This window comes from Macrobrachium nipponense, chromosome 47, assembly GCF_015104395.2.
Source record: "Macrobrachium nipponense isolate FS-2020 chromosome 47, ASM1510439v2, whole genome shotgun sequence".
NCBI classification, from domain to species: Eukaryota; Metazoa; Arthropoda; class Malacostraca; order Decapoda; family Palaemonidae; genus Macrobrachium; species Macrobrachium nipponense.
In genome coordinates this window covers 35,362,626-35,376,095 of record NC_087222.1, presented here as the reverse complement: position 1 = coordinate 35,376,095, position 13,470 = coordinate 35,362,626, and the positions used below count along the sequence as shown (strand labels likewise).

General features: G+C 43.4%; 1 pseudogene; it reads right to left on the bottom strand.

Moving 5' to 3' along the window:
- Positions 1-269: 269 nt before the first annotated feature.
- LOC135204896 (uncharacterized) overlaps positions 270-13,470 on the bottom strand; it is a 20,256-nt pseudogene continuing 7,055 nt past the window's right edge.

Here is a 13,470-nt window from a genome sequence, read left to right as displayed (position 1 = left end):
TCGCGAACTGTATTGCTGTTACGTCTGTACGGCCAGAATGCGCGTGGATACTGAACAGTGCTGCAGAATCTTGGCTTTGATTGGTAGAAGTCCCCAAGTTGCTTTAGTTGTTTCTGATGTTTCCCATAGGAGTTATGCTAAGGCTAGTGTCCAGAAGGTTGCAGTACAGACCATTGCTTTGCTGCTTGGATTAAGTGGTCAACATTTGACTGATCTGCATGTAAAACATCAGCACTTTATCCCCATGTAAAAGGTTGTAAACACGTGTACGTATGTGGAAGGTTTTATTGGTGCAACATATGACATGTTGGCATTATGCTGCAAGTTTCTCTTCAGTGAAATTTCTAGTGTTTGAGTCTAAAAACAGCCATGCTAAACGCTTCATATTTTTGAAAAGATGAAGCATTGTGAAAGTCTTCTATTTAATGTTTATTTCAGAATTAGACGAAGTAATGTAACATCACTCACCAATTATTGAGGAGAAGGTTAGAAATTTGTGATTAAAACGCACAGTGGAATTTTACTGTAAAGATTCATCATTTAAAATAGGATTATTCCATTCTTACTTCTATGGTAATTAAAGTTTCCAGTCCTCTCTCTTATCTCGGTACTATTGTAGAGTATCACATACTCAGATCCCTGTGCTTCAAAACGCACAACTCATTACAATATTGCAGAGTCCCTAGAAGAACCTTTTATAACGGTGCATTCTAACAGAAATGTAAATCTGACACTATTATTTTTGGCACACTTAACATCTTTGATAACGGTGCGACACTACAACAGCCAATAGCAGACAAGCGGTTCCTATCACGGCATTGCCTGTCAGCATCAGCTTTCACTGAAGGAAGTCAAAGACCGTTCTCCTCATTGCTTCACACAGCACAAGCTATGTCTTCTTGAGGAACTCTGGCCACACTAACAAAATCTTCCTGAAAGCGTCGCATTTTTGGCCATTTTGTGTTATGAAGTTGGCCGACCTTATTTGCTGTAATTAGATGTTTGATGTATATTAGTTTTTTTTATTAACTTTTCATCACAAAATTCTATTTGTTACAACTAATGAGGAAATAAAAATAAGTCCGAACGGTCACCTTTTCAAAGGTTTTTTGGTATACCGATGTTGATTTCCTACAAAGTCTGTTTTTGAGGTACAAAATCTAAAGCGAGCCTCTGGTATCTTTCTCTCTCCACGGATAAAGGCACTCCCAGTGGCTGGAAGAAGGCCTCTATTGAAACAGCTCTAAGTCTGTTAGAACCATTGGTGCATTTTAATATACGTATTATAAGAATAGTCTTAAATTTATCATCATCTTCGTCAACTGACCCTCGAATTACCGTTTGTGGATTCAGGGCCAGACCCGTTTGTCTCCTTTGGTCTCTTTTTGAAATTGCTGGTGAAAATGAAAGGCCTCGTTTCGTGGGGCTTGGCCGGGCCATAAAAACTGTTTCTGAAAGACCACAGCAAGTAGAGGATCAAAGCGGAGAGCATTGCCCCTACGGCATTCACTACACAGGAAGCCACGAAGAGAACGGGCAGGATGTTGTTGACTTCAAGGCAAGAAAGACCGGGGTAGGTCATAGACCTCACACGCCCAGCATCTTGGCTCTCGCAGGCGCAGGAGGTCACATTCAACAGGATTTCGTTTTCCAGAGAAACTCGAATGCTGTCGAGCGTCACAGTCTCAAACTCGAGGGCACTCTCGTCTGCGTATTCCTCATCTCTGTAGACGGTTTTTCCACGTAACCGCTGCCTTCCAAGTCGTCTTCGTCGTCGTAAGCGCTGTACTCGTCAGAAAGGGTGTTGTGACCTGAGGAATCCCTGTTGGGGTCTTCTAGAAGACCATTCCTCCTGACTGGCTCTACCTGCAGTTTTGGGAAGTTGCCGGAGGCAACGCCGTCGCCCCGAGAAGGACCTCCGTCTGAGGACGGGTGCTGAACAGCAGAATGTTGTGTGTGGCAGGCCATCATGGCCAGGGAGGAGAGATGGAATGCTGTGAAGATACATACGCACAGGCATGTGACAATGCTTATGCAGCAGAAAGCCACGAGGACACCCTGTAAATATAGTTATACTATCAGTTCCTTGGTTTAGAAAACATGTCAGATATTGTTTATAGGTTTTCTTAATATAATTATAGATCAAATAAGTTATAAATGTTAAGAGTATTTTTTCCTCAGACTGTGGAATCTGTGATGTTAAAATGCTAACCTCTTTATACAAAGTACATCTATAAGTAAATGAAACCTGTAATAGCCTTCATGCAAGATACATAAGTCAAACAGCATATATATGGTGGTGATTTACCAATGTGTAAAAGACAAACATATGAACTAAGAACTAGACCACTTTACAAAAATCCTAAGAGGTACCAGTCATCTTAGAATTACGTATGATGCAGGAAGTATACTAGTGTTCCTTGAATTATGATGCAGATAGTATAGCGTTCCTTGAAGTACAAAAATGGCACACTGTCAATGGTAGTCAAATATTGAATACAAATTGTCATCTGCTGTTATCCTAAAAGGTTCTGGTGAGTCTTTGGTAGTATTTTCCTGACTGGTTTGTGTCTTAAACGCAAGTGGAGTTGGGTGTGTGCTGTTCCTTAATGAATAGTACTTTTATCATTTTGAAATCCTCTTAGCCAGGTATAGAGATCAGCATACTCTTTGTGCAACTTCCCCCCTACCCCTCTCTCTCAGCCAGGTATAGAGATCAGCATACTCTTTGTGTAACTTCCCCCCCCCACTCTCTCGCTTCATCGCTCTCACTCTTCTCTCTCTCTTGCTCTCTCATTGCTTTCTCCTCTCTCCCTCTCTCTCTCTCTCTCTCTCTCTCTCTCTCCGGTGCTTGGCGTGACGGCCTAAATTTCATAAAAGCTAAAAACAGGCTATGCAAAAGTTCACTTCACTTATCTGTCCAATGATGTAAATGTTTATGACACTTTCAGCTGTCTAATAATTATTTTTGCAACTCTCTCTTGAATACGCGCTACACTTTTTACCTTAATTATATTAGCAACCGAGCGCTGTCGTCTCCGGTGGAAGCAGCTGATTAAAATTGCGCCGCAGACACCAGCAAGGAAGACCTGCAGATGGAAAGAATCATTAGTTTTCTGTTGAATTGAAAGAAATACAGGCAGTCCCCGGGAAACAACAGGGGTTCTGTTCTTGAGACGCGTCGTAAGCCAGAACATTGTCAAAAGTCCTAATAAAACCTTACTTTTAATGCTTTGGGTGCATTGAAAACTATGTAAACTGCATTCTTATGGCATTTTGCTTAAAAAAAACCCCTACAAATATTGATTATATTTTGCATTTTTGGTGTCATATTTCATCTGCCAGATCAGCGTTGTAGGCGTCGTAGGCCTGGAACATGCGTCGTAACCCTGGAAATAATTTCTGATGAATATAATTGAAAAGCGCCTTAACCTCTTTAAAGAAGTTACAGAAGAAAATGGAAATACATAAAGATGAGACCAGTTAATTGATAAATAAATCAAGATATATAGTGCATCCTCGATTTACAACAGGGGATCCGTTCCAGCACCAGGAGTTAGGTTGATTTCTGCAGTAAGTCAGTTTTTCGACGTTATTGGTGCTTACGATGCTGTAACTTGAGTTTTGGCGCCATTTACCTAACTTCATGCCGATTCTTTCTGTTAGCACTGTCAATAACACATACAGTGCTGAACAAAGCCATTAATAGCGCTGTAAAATGCCATTAAATGGGGCTGTAAAATGCCATTAAATGGGGCTGTAAAATGCCATTAAATGGGGCTGTAAAATGCCAATAAATGGGGCTGTAAAATGCCATTAAATGGTGCTGTAAAATACCGTTAAATGGTGCTGTAAAACTCTATTAATGGGGATGTAAAACGCCATTAAATGGCACTGTAAAATACCATTAATTGCGCTGTAAAATGCCATTAAATGTCTGTAAAATGCCATTAATGTCTGTAAAATGCCATTAAATGTCTGTAAAACGCCATTAAAATGATGCTGCAAAACGCCATTAAAATGGCGGTGTAAAATGACATTAGTGATACTATAAAATGCCATTGATGGTGCTGTAAAACACCATTAAATGGTACTGTAAAACGCCACTGAAGGTGCTGTAACACGCCATTAAATGGTGCTATAAAACGCCACTAATGGCGTTGTAAAATGCCATTAGTGGCGGTGAAAAAGCGCCCAAAGATCGAATCACCTTAAGTTGGGGATGCGCTGTAAATAAATTGTTCAAATACAAGGGGAATTAATTCCTACAACGAGTACCTGTCATTAATATCAACGAACTAATTCTCAGGTAAATGAAGACTAGAACATGGCAGGGTCTAAGTATCTGAAGCACCTGACGAAGGGTTGTGGCTCCCTTGGTGTAGGACACAGTCCTTAGAATTAAAGGTTTTATTTGAGTTTAAGTTTGTGAGGAAGAAATGATTGCAGAAATATTTAGTTAAAAAGGTTTTGAGGAGAAACAAGTGAAATGATAAGTAGTATATACAGGTGTGTTGTGCATGTATATGTATAGATAGATAGAATTATATTTATATTTATTAATACCAAAACAAGGAGCGACATTGATGGTACTACTACCTGCCCAGCTATGACTGAACAAGTAGCCCACAACGAACAAAGAGGAAATCAAGAGAAAGAGAGAGAGAGAGAACGTGTGTGTGTGTGTGAGTGAAAGAGAAACTTGTTAATAAGGCAGACACTGTTCTTCCCAAAAGCTGCACCTGTGTAAATACAACACGTCAGAATCGTCTCATCCTGGAGCGTTGAATATTTCACAGTGTACGTAAGGAGTGTTAATTCGCCATGTTTGGGAGAGAGAGAGAGAGAGAGAATGGCGTCATAGCAATACAACGTCTATTCCTTCAAGTGAGAGAGAGAGAGAATACTATAGGCCTAAGTGTGATTCATATCGACTCGTGATGTATATAAAGCATTTCGAAAGTAATCATTAATATATTTATAAGTATTATAGTATACTGAGAGAGAGAGAGAGAGTTATTTACAGTATCCAGGTGCTAAAATGTAATTCGTTATTCATTTGTTAATGTGGGTGGAGCTCAAAGGCGAGTTAAAATAGTAGTACTATAGAGAATGGGTGTGATTTTTATCTCTCTCTCTCTCTCTCTCTCTCTCTCTCTCTCTCTCTCTCTCTCTCTCTCTCTCTCTCTCTCTCTCTCTCACAATAAGATACCAAAAGACTTACGGGAACGCCAGCGTAATGGGGAACTTCTCTGAACCTGAGAGACGGCGCCCACATCAAGAACCAGGTGGCCAAGGTGCAGCCCATCACGCCCACGAGGATCTGGGCCGTGACCACCAGCACGCCCACGCGCCCGAGGCTGTTGGCTGTCCATCTCCTGTCCCGTATAGCTGCAGAAAAAGAGAGGAAGAGCGGGAATTAGCAGGGGATGATATTGTAGCGCATCTTGCGAAGACAGTTTGTAAACGAGTCTCTCTTTGTTGGGGGGCGGGCGTCGTTTGAGGGAGATTGTTGGAGGATGGTGACGGAGGGAGGGAGGTAGGTAGAAGAAGGCAGCCCCCCCCCCCCACACAATCAACAACCCGATCCCAAGGTCGGTGTGGTATAGTCACTCGATTGATATGCGAGACAGACGGACAGACAAAACAGGAAGGTGTATATACGAGCAGAACTCGTTAAGGTCAAACCGCGTCTTTATATATATATAATAGTTTCTGTATTCCTGGGGGGCTCTGACCCCCCTACCCCCTTCTTCCTCTTCTCATACGTCATCTTCACCCCCGTTCCCGGTCTCTGCTTCTTCCCACAACGAGAAAATCGTAAATAAAATAATTCACGTCTCGAAAGGTGCGCCGTTACGAAGACTTCCCGACTACTAATACTAATACTCACTTCCCGTTACATGGCAGAGTTCCTGAAGGGGGATTCTCCCCACCCGTAATATTTCCTCCTCCCAGTTCCCCCCCGCCTCTTTCTCTCTCGCATGGGGGAGGGTGGGGGGTGTTCTTGAAGCTGTGATACCTACCACCGGGGTCACATAATAATATACAAGAGGTCACAGCAGTATCTTATAAGGGGTCAACTTTCTAGGTTTTGACTTTTGCCTTTTGATAATGACGATAAATGTTTTTTGTACGTAAATATTCTTAATTATGAAAAATAATACTCATAGTAGCGTGAGTTTTGAAATGGCGAGACAAAGTCATATGTATAATAACGCTGCTTCGAGCATTTCCTTCAAAACAGACACACATACACACGTACAGAATAACACCGCAGACGACCCCAGGATGAGAAATGCCGTTGGCTGGGTCGCTAAAGGTCGCTGAGAGAGAGAGAGAGAAGAGAGAGAGAGAGAGAGAGAGGAAATGTTATTTCCAGCCACTGACTAATCGTTCTGACACACTTAACGATTCAAAATGTCAGGTATTTTTGTTTTCTTTTTTTCCTTTTTATTCCTCTCGAGTGTACAGCGTTATTTTCCCCGTCCTCTGTGTAAGTTTAGGATGGGGCTGCCGGCCCCATACCCCAAGTTCTTTACTCTGGCACTGGTCGGCATTTGAACCGGTGACCAGTCACGTTGAAGGGTTGTAATGGTCCGTCATATAACCAGGTCTTCACTTTCTGCACCGAAGTTATATTGTCGAGAATTCCGAAGACGAAAATGGCACTATAAGTATAACCACTGTGTAGTCCTGGTCACGGAAGTATTATATCCACACTACTGTTAACCTTTGTCAATATAGACAGAAAAGATGGTTGGAAATAAATATAGAAATAACCTTCCAAGCTGGAGGCCTGACCATCCACGGCGACGTCCATTACTATGCCCCGTAGCCTCTCTTCTGCTCACGACCGCCCTACGGAACCAACTGGAGCCCCTACTACTTTTCGGGAAGGGGCCCTGATTTCGACATGACTTTCTCCCCCCCCACCCTCCCTCCCCCTCCCCGCACCTACCTTCCTTTCGATTTCACGGAAGAGACGCCCCTATAGATATAGACCTGCTTCTAGGGGCCCTGTGGCTGCCTGGCTGGACAGGACTTGTCCCCCTACCCCCTTTCGATTTCACGGAAGAGACGCCCCTATAGATATAGACCTGCTTCTAGGGGCCCTGTGGCTGCCTGCCTGGCTGGCTGGCTGGCCTTGCCCGCTCGGTCGAGTGTCAGTCAGGTCGATCAAGAACTCGATCGATCGTCAAGGCTATACTTGTGGTCATATACTCTGGGACGAACTGGATTTAGGGGTCCCGTCTGGGCGGGGTCGGTTGATTTCGTACAAGACCGCAGGAGGAGGGAATATATTGTGATGTAGATCGATTATATAGAGCTGTCCCAGGCTTCGTGGTATAGAGTGCCCCCATGAAAGGAGAACGTAGCAGTCAAGGCTATTTAGTGATGTATCGTCATAAAAAAAAGAAACCACCTTCCCAATGGATACTAGTGGGTTTTTTTTCGAAGGAATCTGAGGCATAGTTGCTTTAAAAAACTGGACAATCTTGACGGGGCTACGTAACGAATTGTTTGGCCAAGTTTGGTCTCAACTACTGGTCTGTTAGTTTCATAATGATTCTCTCTCTCTCTCTCTCTCTCTCTCTCTCTCTCTCTCTCTCTCTCTCTCCTCTCTCTCTCTCGCTCTCTCAATCTCCTCTCTCTCTCTCTCTCTCTCTCTCTCTCTCTCTCTCACACACACACACACACACACACAGAGGCAAGTCGAACAAACACTGAAAAAATGAACAGAGTTTTAGGTCATAATTTTCCACTTTTCACCTGAAAAAATGACTGGTGGAGCTCGAGTAGAATAGAAAAAAATATCTTGTTGACTACTGAATGAGAGAGAGAGAGAGAGAGAGAGAGAGAGAGAGAGAGAGAGAGAGAGAGAGAGAGCTCAATTATATATTCCCCTTCTGCATCAGCCTCAAGGGCAAACAATAGCATTCTAACATAACATAACAAAACTACTCATAAGCTCTCTCTCTCTCTCTCTCTCTCTCATCTCGCTCTCGCCACCTCGCCCCTCCTCCTCCTCCTACCACCCCCACCCATACTTCCTCCTTCCTCCTCCTCCTCATCGTCTTCCTCCTCCTCTTTTTCTTCTTCTTCGACTCCTTCAAGACCAGAAATCAGGTCACTTTTGTGAATGAGGCAGTTTCTTGTAAATGTATATTATTATTATTATTATTATTATTATTATTATTATTATTATTATTATTATCAATGGAGGAGTGCTGAAGGGAGTTAGTGGAGTGGTGGGGAAGGGTATTGGTCCTACCGAGAGGGGTATAGTAGAGGGAGAGGGAGGGAGGGGGTAGGGTGGGGTAGCCATTTTCGTAGCAAGGTCACCAGGGGTCAAGTGTTTATATCTCTCCCTAGTCCCCCTTAAGACGACCCGTTATAGGAGGTCGGGAGTAAATGAGATTTCCGATAATAACAAGCGATGAACGAGAGAGAGAGAGAGAGAGAGAGAGAGAGAGAGAGAGAGAGAATGTTCTCGAAGCAATGCTAATGAAACCGGTTTAGGGTACCACGTCTCAAAATCTCTTCCTCGCTAACGTGCCCTAGGACGCTTGGTACACACACACATACACACGCTCTCTCTCTCTCTCTCTCTCTCGGAATCGAACGCTGGGCATCTCACGGGAGAGAAACAAACCAACTTTACGAATAACTCAAGGAACCCAGATCACTTCACATCTGAACTCGATGTATAGTTCTTACGTATTGCTATGAGACCACTACTACACACAGGGCCGTAGGCCTCCCTGTGGCTAATTTGCATACCCGGGGGGACTATTGTAATGGCGTTGCTGAGGATACAAGTCATTACTCTGTCTCCCTCGCCACCCGACCCCCCCTTTTTTTTTTCGTGTGGTATTGTCTAATTTGCCGTAGATCAATTTGATTGGAGTGGCTCTGAGAGAGAGAGAGAGAGAGAGAGAGAGAGAGAGAGAGAGAGAGAGAGAGAGGTAGGGGGCGGGAGGGGGAGTAACTATAAACAGTTCTGCTATAGAAGGCAATATTCCTTTTTTTCACCAAGCTTTGCAGAAAGAGACCCCTACAGATAGAGAGAGAGAGAGAGAGAGAGAGAGAGAGAGAGAGAGAGAGAGAGAGACGCTTTGTTTTCCAACAGTGCCCGAGGAAGGGACATGCCCCGGGCGGGGTTAAAATCCTGTGCCCAGCTTTTGGGGCAAACCGAGGTGGAGAGCGAAGATACCCACATGGCACGCTCTCTCTCTCTCTCTCTCTCGCTTGCTCGCTCTCTGGGGCACGGGGCACCTAAAGAGATGGAGGGAGGTTGCGTGCCCAGAATTAAGGAGGGGGGTTATCGGAAAAGGGCCTTTGTGTCCGCACTGCATACGGGTTGGTTGGTGGACTCAGTGGGATGCTACCACTATATGACTGTAATTATGATGAGCTCTCTCTCTCTCTCTCTCTCTCTCTCTCTCTCTCTCTCCTTAGCAGGTCTTTTTCGGGGAGTGAAGCTGCGAGCCTCACACCCTATACATGACCCAGACAGGTCACGACTGCCCTCCGAAATACGTGCGTAGACCTTTGACCCCCCATAAAGAGACCTTGAAATTTCCCAGTATGGAACGACATCAAAGGTTGGTCTGACCTAATATATGTAGTAGAGTTTGACCTATGACCTAATATATGCAGTGAAGTTTGACCTCTGACCTAATATATGCAGTGGAGTTTGACCTATGACTTAATATATGTAGTGGAATTTGACCTCTGACCTAATATATGCAGTGGAGTTTGACCTATGACTTAATATATGTAGTGGAGTTTGACCTCTAACCTAATATATGCAGTGGAGTTTGACCTATGACTTAATATATGTAGTGGAGTTTGACCTCTGACCAAATATACATAGTACAGTTTGACCCCTGACCTGATATACGTAGTAGAGTTTGACCTCTGACCTCACTTCAAGAGTCAGGTCAGGGTAACATATACATATTTATGCAACTGGATGAGAGGTACAGTAAGATGTATTGATAAATTTATAACGTATTAATAGTAAATCCTAAGATATAGAAAATGTCGTATTCTATATCTAAGGAGTTACTATAAAAATCCTATACAAATACTGGGATTTACCATAAAAAAAAATCCTGTGTTTTCCGTACAGCGAATAATCAACGCCACCGAAAATAGATCTATCTCACCCTACGAGTTGTGGCGGCCCATGAAGCTTTAACCACAGTCCAGTGGTGGGCTGGCTTATGATTATGGCTAACTTTAACCTTGAATAAGATAAAAACTACTAAAGCTAGAGGGCTGCAACTTGGCATGTTTCATGACGGGAGGGTGGATGATCAACGTACCAATTTGCAGCCCTCTAGCCTCAATTGTTTTTTAAGATCTGAGGTCAGACAAAAAAAAAGTGCGGACGGACAGACAAAGCCGGCGCAATGGTTTTCAGGGGACGAGAAATGGTCTCAGGTCATAATTATGTTATAAAAATTTATGTTCAGGCCATCTCTCTCTCTCTCTGCCAAATAGGAAAGGGAGAGAGAGAGAGAGAGAGAGAGAGACTCAGCCGTTGTCTCTCAGCCAACGCCCCCCGAGTGATAAAGGCCTTATCATTGTCAAAAAATAACTGCATAGTAATGAAGCCTCAATAATCCTAGTCTAAAGTACACTAGACCTTCGCAACAAATGATGAGAATGCGGGAACGAGGGTATTCGTTAATAGGATATAAGGTATTGGGTATAGGGTATAAGGTATTGGCTATTCGGTATAGGGTATAAGGTGTTGGGTATAGGGCATAAGGTGTTGGGTATAGGGAATTGGGTATAGGGTATCAGGTATAAGGTGCTGGGTATTGGGTATAAGGTATTGGGTTTACAGTACTAGGTATAGGGTATCAGGTATTGGGTATAAGGTATTGGGTTTACAGTACTAGGTATAGGGTATCAGGTATTGGGTATAAGGTATTGGGTTTACAGTACTAGGTATAGGGTATCAGGTATTGGTTATAAGGTATCGGCTATAGGGTATAGGTATTGAGTACAGGTTATCAGGTATTGGGTATAGGTTATAAGGTATTGGGTATAGGGAATCGGGTATAGGGTATTGGGTATAAGGTGCTGTGCAATGGGTATAGGGTATCGGCTATAGGGTATACAGTAATGGGTATTGGGTATTGGGTATAGGGTATAAGGTATTGGGTATAGGGTATCGGGTATAAGGTACCGAGTATCAGGCATATGGTATCGAGCATAGGGTATAAGGCATCAGGTATAGGGTATCGGGTACCAGATAGAGGCTACAGCGTATAGGGTGTAGGGTCCGCAACCCCGCACTCGAACTCACATTTGCCGTTCCTGGCCATGACGAGCATTCGCGAGTGCCGCAGGCTACTCCTGGTCGGGGTGTGCCTCCCCCCGAGGTTCTGAACGACCAGGCTCTGCGGGACGGTGGTGCAGAGGTTATTGGCCTGGGAGGGTGAACGTACCAGCTGGTGCTGCCGAATCTCTTGGCCGGTCGCTCTGGCCCAGGAAGTGTCGCACAGGGACACCGGCCGGACACGATCCTGCGGGGGTAGGGAGGGACTCGTTAGGATATCTCTTGGTGTCATGTAGAGAGAATGGGAAATTTAGTAAATATATATATATATATATATATATATATGAGAGAGAAAGAGAGAGATTAAAGTATATTTCATCTAGTATGTTCTAACATTTAGAACAAGATTCATATCTTCACAATATATCAACAGACCTACGACTGGGTCACGTGACGTATGACGTCACATGTAAACAATCCTTAAAATAAATTAACTGTTTTTTTTTTTAAATCTCACCTTATTAGTCGACGCTGCGCTCGACGTGGAGGAAGCCGCGCTGACGCTGCGCGTGCGCGGGAGCGTGGACGACATGGCGTACGTGAAGACGACTAGGATTCCTTCCTTCCGCGCGTCGTAGACGTCTGCCTGTCTGTCTCTCTTTTATTCGCTGGTGGTGGGTCAGGCCTGGCGGGAGAGAGAGAGAGATAGATATATATATGTATAGATTCATTCTCTGGACATGGAGAGAGAGAGAGAGAGAGAGAGAGAGAGAGAGAGAGAGAGAGAGAGAGAATATCATCAAATACCTGGAAATGAATCACGCACACACCCAAACCACAATGGCGACACATGATATCACGAAAGGATCATTATAGATTGAGAAACGTTACGTACGGTTTGACGCGCGAAATTAGGACACGCACACACGCACGCGCGCATACACACACAAGTACACATACTTACACACTTACACAAGACAAAAATAGATCATCTATTGAAATAATCTTCAGAGAAATTGATTTTGAAATCAAATAAAAGACAAATTTCGTTTTTTTAGGCCTATATGTATGTGTGCGTTTTTTAAAAAATAATATTTAATTATTATCTAAATATTTTTAAAATATTATTTACCGACTCCTTAACGTACCCGAGCGTAACGCTCTCTCTCTCTCTCTCTCTCTCTCTCTCTCTCTCTCTCTCTGTGGGGTGAAAGTGAGGAATCTGGCGCCCACGCGCTAATATATGTTATAACATATATAACCGAACACAGACTATTTCATTGCTGTTTTTGTTGATTTCTCGTTGTTAGTTGTGATTGTTTATTACAAACAACAACAACAAACGTCTATAAACAAGTGAGAGAAAGTTAGACCTCTTGTTTTTATTAATAAGTGACTAGAATATGGTATATAAGGAACATATAGGCCTATACTCAGGATACGATATGAGTTGATGTCTAAACCTTAGGCCACAGCATATAATATATTCTCTCTCTCTCTCTCAATATAATAAGACGCAACGGAAGAGGGGTACTCTCTCTCTCTCTCTCTCTCTCTCTCTCGAGCACAAAGAGATACGGTTCTTTTAGTACTGTTTGTACCTCCCTCCATCCCTCCCTCTCTCTCTCCTTTCCCTTTCAACGGCAAGCCCCAAAGAAGAAAGGGAAGTACCCCCTCCCCTCTCCATGTCCGGGGCACAGGGAATAGGGCACAGGGCATCATAATCTGACTAAAGTTGAAAGTAAGCTTTCATGCCCAGGCTATTACAGAGAGCCTGACGCCAGCTCTTGGCGGGAAATATGACGAAATCTCTCTCTCTCTCTCTCTCTCTCTCTCTCTCTCTCTCTCCCCGAGAGAAAGCGTTTAAGGAGCTTCTTATTTTATTCATGAATTTAAAATAGTCGAAAAAATATGGGATGGACTTAAGTAGACTTGTGCTACCAGTCTAGGGGGTAGAGAGAAGAGAGAGAGAGAGAGAGAGAGAGAGAGGAGAGAGAGAGAGAGAGAGAGAGAGAGAGAGGGTAAAAAACCAAGCAATGAGCCGAGTGGTTTATTAGACTCAACGTAAATGCGTAAATGCCATGTGAGAAAAAGTGAGAGAGAAAAAGTAAGAAAGAGAGTAAAAAAACGCACAGAAAGGGGAACCCAGAAAGTCGTTACATAAAGCTGGT